Source organism: Lonchura striata, chromosome 9, assembly GCF_050655825.1.
Source record: "Lonchura striata isolate lonStrDom1 chromosome 9, ASM5065582v1, whole genome shotgun sequence".
In the NCBI taxonomy this organism is placed as follows: domain Eukaryota; kingdom Metazoa; phylum Chordata; class Aves; order Passeriformes; family Estrildidae; genus Lonchura; species Lonchura striata.
In genome coordinates this window covers 19,180,606-19,186,856 of record NC_140711.1, presented here as the reverse complement: position 1 = coordinate 19,186,856, position 6,251 = coordinate 19,180,606, and positions in this window count along the sequence as shown.

Here is a 6,251-nt window from a genome sequence, read left to right as displayed (position 1 = left end):
TAAGGGATCAGGAAAGGAAACTGAGCTCTGAAGACAGGAGGGGGTTGTAGCAGTGATTCAGCAGGGTAGCACACAACAGGTCAATGATAGATCCCAAATAAACTCTAGGGAGAGACTGGCTGGCTTCCAGACCTTCCTGATTTTCTCCAGAATCCCAGCAGTGGTAGCTACATCTTGAGTGCAGCACATATTGCCTTGTTTTCCAATACAAGGACTCTTCTCTAGGATAAAACATGAGTATGAACTACCCAGCAGGCACAAGGACTGAATTGCAAAGCAGAGCAAAACAACCTGGATAACACAGTCTGTTGCAGATGACACGGCAGAGAGAGAAAAGCCTTTACAAGGGAAGTTCTTGTAGTCTAAAATACAGCTCTTAAGATGCTAAGTAGCATAAAAAATCATGTAATTCCACCTGGGATGCTAACTCCCAGTTTTACTACTGGGATTTAATACAAGCATCAGTGGAGTTAGATATGGAGATGTCCTGGTTTAGGACAAATTTGGGAGGAAACTTCCAAAGGGTCCCTCTAGAAAGCAGATTCAAGCAGCCCTTCCCCCAGTTGGTTCAGGGAAAGATTTCCTTGGAGAAAAGTGGAAAAAAAACTTGTTTATTTAACAAGCAAAGTATTCACAAGCATTAAAAATGAATAATATTAAACAATAAAATCTCTCACTGTTCTGAAGAGATGGCAAATTCAGAAAGTCCTTCTCATGGCGTGTAGCTCAGCTCACTCAGTCTCTTATCAATCCCTCCAGTGCAGGAATGCAGTGTCCCGGGCCCTGATGGGCCACAGGCATGAGCTCCTGGTGTTTTTCTGGTGTTTCAGTCCAGAACAGGGTAAATCAGTTCCAAGAAAAGGAGAAGCCATAGGCTGGGGAACTTCTCTGCCTCAGCTAGGTAAAAAAACTACCTAAAAGCTCTCCCACTGTCCGTGCTGCAGACAACACAGTCTGTGAAAAGGAATGCTGAGCACTCTTTATGTTTTTGAATACAAGTGCCTCAGACATTCCACCGCTTCTCCTTTCCCCCCCCCTTCACTCTCAGATCTAGTTTTAAAGGTGCAAAACTTACTTCTGGGCTAAAGAGACCAGTGGGGATACAATTCAGCATCATAAAGTCACCCCAGGACAGGAGGAAACAGAGTGCACTGCCAGGTTATCTCAGTTTAGCTCCAAGACCCCGGGAACAAACGTAGCAGGTGTTCAACAGCAACGTGTTCATTCCCAGCCAGAAGGATAAAGCTGAGCAGGGATAACTGTACTCACATGTACATGACATTTCTTCTGGAGGCTCCTGAGCTCTCCCATGAGGTGGCCTGAGGGAGCTCTGGAGCTGTGCCACCGTGCCAGGACTGAAGATGTGACAGTCCCGCTGCCCTGCAGTGCAAGTCACAGGGAACTGTGGTTTCGTGTGATGGGGAGGCAATGGCTGAGGTGCTCCTGTGCATCCACAGCTGTTCTAACATTTCTGTGTGAGTTTTCCTGACACTGGGACAGTTTGGCAGCAGATTTGTGGTCAGGAGAGCAGCAAGCTGGCTAGGTTTTCTGCAGGGATCTTGGCAATCCCCTGATTTCAGGGTTTGCCCTGAGAAGCGCATTAAAAGCTAATCCCCTCTGAGTTTGCATGACTGTCCTTTTGACTCGGAGCACTCGAGGTCTGCCTGCACGATGCCACTGCAGCTCCTGGAATGGCTTCAGCCCAAGTTTATTTGAAAACTGAAAAGAACAAAAGAGGACTTGGCCAGGCACCTGGCCCTCTGTACTCTCAAGGCTGCCTCAGTGGCAGCTTCTGCTCCCTCAGGGGGAGCTGGGGAGCCTGGGAGGGTCAATTTGTAGGGGTGCACACACCTGAGCTCCAGTCTGGTCCCAGCTGGCTGGAGGAAGGGCTCTCTCTTCCCAGATTTCTTGCCAGGTGAAGACCCTTGGCGATGATGTAACAGATCTCACTGTGCAGTATCCCTTAGGGAACCTGGAGTTAAAAATAACTTTGCCTTGGGTGGTGGGAAGTAGCAGAGATGGAGTAATTTCAACTACAGCTGTTACATCTTGTTCTGAGCCCTAATGTGGAAATCATGAAGTCCTACCCAATTTTTGTTCCTGGTGATGAGGGTAGTGAGTACCAGCATTTAGTAACTCCTTACTGCCACCTTATCAGGACAAAGTGCAGGGATTTCCCAGTTAAACAGGAGATAATTTCACAGCCAGAAATTCACACACCTTCAGGAGACCTGCTCCCATTTCCATGCCTCAGCTCCCACACCCTGGCAGAGGTCTGGCCCAGGCTCCCTCCTGGGTCTCAGCTAGGGTGTGGCTGAGACTTACCCTGGAGTGGCAGTTTGGACAGCTCTGGAAACAGAAAAGAGGAAAGGATCCCTCATGTTCAGGCATTGTTAAACAGAAGAGCACAGGATATTTTCCCCAATTGAATTAAATATAACAATTATATAGGTCCTCAAGTAAACATAAAGGTGGCTCAGTTGCTGAGCTACAAAGTCAAATCCCTGTCTGCTCTGAGGTTGGACTGAATCCAAGGGGGCCTTGCTTCAAGGTGTATGTGCAGCTGCTGGGACTTCAAGGATGGTGGCTCTGAAAAGTATCTCTCCAGAAAACAAGGGAATCATAAGCATAACTCACACATCTGATGTCACTTCCCTGGGAAGGTACCACTCAGGATCACTGCACTGGTTTCTCTCCCCTCTTTCCCAACAGTGATGTAGGGCTTGCTGTGCAGCCTCGGGGTGCTGTGGACTTAAACTGACACTTCCCTGTACAAGAGGAAGTGCTGGCCTGGTACCACCAAGGCAGCAAGCAAGGAGTTCTTCCTCAGTGAGTAGGAGTGCAAGAAACAGGGGATACCAAGACCAGGAGCAGCCTGTGCACCTGTCACAAGGATGGCCACCCTTTGCTTGTCACCAGCCATCACCTGAGCATCAGGACCCTCTCTTGGGCTGTGGGTGAAAGGAGTGCTGTGATATGGCCTGATGCTGGCAGCCAGATGGGGCAGCACATCTCCTCTCTGCCAGCTGCAGGGACAGACTGCCTGGGGCAGCCTCAGCACGGCCCCTGCCAACAGGGAGGCTGGTGATGGCAAACATGGGCATGCCAGCTTGGCCTGTGTTTCTGGGGACCTCCACCCCCACCATGCAGAGTGGGACATGCAGTGGCACAGATGCCATCCTGCAGCTCTCCTGAAACCAGTGAGGGACAGTAGAGGTGGTTGCCTACCATTTTCTACCTTCCAAATGGTCTGAGGACCTCAGGGTTTCCTGAAAACCACAAATCAGGCTGTTCTACTTCCATAGCCAGCAGGCAGATCTGTGGGAAGCAGAGGGGTGAGGAGTCTGGATAAGGTGTATGTTGTTATCTTAAAATAATTTTTGCTAACATAGTGTTTTGTTTGTGGTTATTTGAAGATGCCTTTTTGTCAGCATCTGTCCCTGATCACATATGAGTGTTTCTGACTTTCTGGAGCTCTGCCACCATAATGAACTGGAAGAGGGAGTAGACCTGGCTAGAACCTCCTCTAGTCATTCTCTCCCTCCCTTCCCTAGCACAAGGTTGTGCAATTATTCATGTGATGTGGGACACCTTCAGCAGAAAAGTTTGGGAAACTTGTGTCACCACCCACACGAGTCCTGGGGAAACAGAGCTCTCTCTCCCAAGGCAGGGGTGCTCTGGGTGCTCTGGTTTCTCAGCCATGCAGCAAGTGGGTCAGCCCACCCACAGACCACTCGGGATCTGTGGTGCTAAGGAGCTGTGCCCTGGGAACTGCAGCCTCCCTGCAGCCACCCCAGACAGGTGCAGGCCACGCCAGGGACTTTGGCCATCCCCCCTTTGCTTGTCTGACAGGCTTCAGTGTGCTGGTCCCTGCTCCCCTCGCTGTTTACCTCTCCATCAGCAAATGGGGCACTGGAGAGAGGGCTTGTCTTTCCCAATAATCTACTCCCATGACTCAAGTCCTTTATGTCCCAGGAGGACATAGAAAACTAAAATTCCCCTCCTGATCTTGTGCAGGCATTCATCCTTGAGCTTTATTTTCCAGCCAGAGTTGCAAGTTGGGAAGCAACCGGAGCCTGTTCGCCTCCTCTCTGAATACCCCCACACCAAAACCCCCAGAAAGCTCCTTGCTGGAGCTGGAGGTGAAAGTGTAAATGTTCCCATCCTCGTTTCTTCCCCTGCTGTGAATGTCAGAGCAGTAGCCTAAAAATGCAGTAATAGCTGGAGCAATCACTGTGGTGGTATTTCTGACTTTGCCTGCAGCAGGATGAACCATAAATCTTGTGAGATAACATGTTGCCACAGAGACTTCCAGCCAGTTTTTCAGGCCTTAGGATTCTTAATGCTGCCAGAACATCCGAGCCAGCCCACCCAGGGCTGGGCATTACTAGCAGAGAAAGCAGCAGTTTTCTGTCATATCCATGCAAACAGGGTGAGTATTTGGTGCTTCCCCTATCTGAGATCTTGGAGGTATTGTGGGAAACTTTACCAGGATCGAATCTACCACACAGTGAAACTGTGGTATTTGTTGACATGAGACTGAAAGTGTGACTGGTCTGAAGGTAAGACCAGAAAAAATATAGATTGGTTAAGCAAAACATTGGGTTATTCTTGATGTCTCACCTCTGAATCTGCACTGAGTTTAAAACCAGAGAAAGATCTTACTCCTTGATGGGTCATCAGGACCTGCCAGTGCCAGCTGGGGTTCCTCACCCTGATCTTGGCTCAGGATCCTGTTTCAGCCCTGCCTATGGCTGTGCATTCCATCTGGAGTGGGGATGGAGGATGCTGGCCTTCAGTCCCACTGGGCTGGCTACATCCCTACAATGCCTGCCTGACCCCCCACTCCAATGGACAGAGTCCATGATCCAGCTCAGGGCAAGAGCAGAACTCTGGGACAAGGGTGATCTGCTCCTGAGGATGCTCCTGGCACGCTGACACTGCTCACACTCAGCCTTCTGTGCTTGGCAATGGTCCTGGTGGCACCAGGTCAGCACCTCCCTCTTTGTCCTGCCTCTGCTTTTTGACTCTCCTGCTGCTTCTCCCTGTGGAGAGATCCCTGCTGTCCCTCTGTAGCCTGTGGATGTGGCTGTATTGGATGTGGCTGTAGTGGTTGTGGCTGCAGTGGATGTGCTCTGGCCAGGGGCTGGTGCTGGATCAGAAGAAGCCAAGGGAGCTGCTTTCCTCTGGCTGGCAGCACTTTCTCTGAAGTTCCTCTGGATGCCACCCTGCTCCTTGCCTCTCTGAGCCTGCTTTGTGGGGATCAGCTGTGCTTGGCAGAAATCTTTGCAGAGGAGGGAATCACCTTCCACCCCACCCTCAGGACTTCTGAGACAGGGATTTGCATTCCCTTTGCTGAGGTTTTGGGACAGCCCTACCTCTCTGTGTTGTTATCAGGAGTTTCCTGTAGCAGCAAGGAGCTCACCTGCTTGGAACAGCCCTTCCCACAAGGAACACCACTGGCCTGCCTGGAAACCTGGGGTCTGCACAGGAGAGGGAGAGGGGGCCAAAACCCAGCCCATCCCTGCTTGGATTGATACTGCCTGGACAGCATTCCTAGGGATGCAACACTTCCTCCTCATCCTTTGAGTCCTTCTGAACTCTTTCCTTGTTTCTCAGCTCCTGAGAGATCCCTTGGGCTAATTCTCAGCACGATCAGTGCACTTCCACCTGTGTTGTAGGCACTAATGAGGGAGTGGCTTGGCAGGGTCAGTTGGGATGGAAGGGCAGCAAGAGGTTCCTAGGTTTTCAAGAGGTTGGTAGATTTTATTTTCTGCTGTTATTTCTAAGAGCAGGTTTCCTGTGCAGACTTGGTGCAGTCAGGAGGTGTGGGTGGGTGTCCTGTGGGGCAGCAGGGGATGCTGCAGGATGAGATGGGCACACAGAGATGTGGCAGGGGTGCCAGTGGACACCTTGAAGAGGTTACAGGGATCCTGCCATACAATCCTTGTGTGTCCTGCTCTGGCTGCCACTGGAGGGTTGAGGGGGTGGTGGTTGCGAGAACAGGTTGTCCCCTGTATTGAACCCTCTGGAGTCCTTCCAGCCACCTGCTATTGGTGCTGTGGCCCATCTGGGTGTCCTGAGTGCTGGGTGGAGGTGAACAATCATTCCCAGGCCCTGAAAATTCCCTTTCAGCCCTGGCAGATGAGAACAAGGGGCGACACATCCACCAGGGATGATTCAGTGCTGGCACAAAGCACAAACAGAGCTGAGCTGTGCACCATGCTGCTGGCCAGGCAGGGGCTGGTACC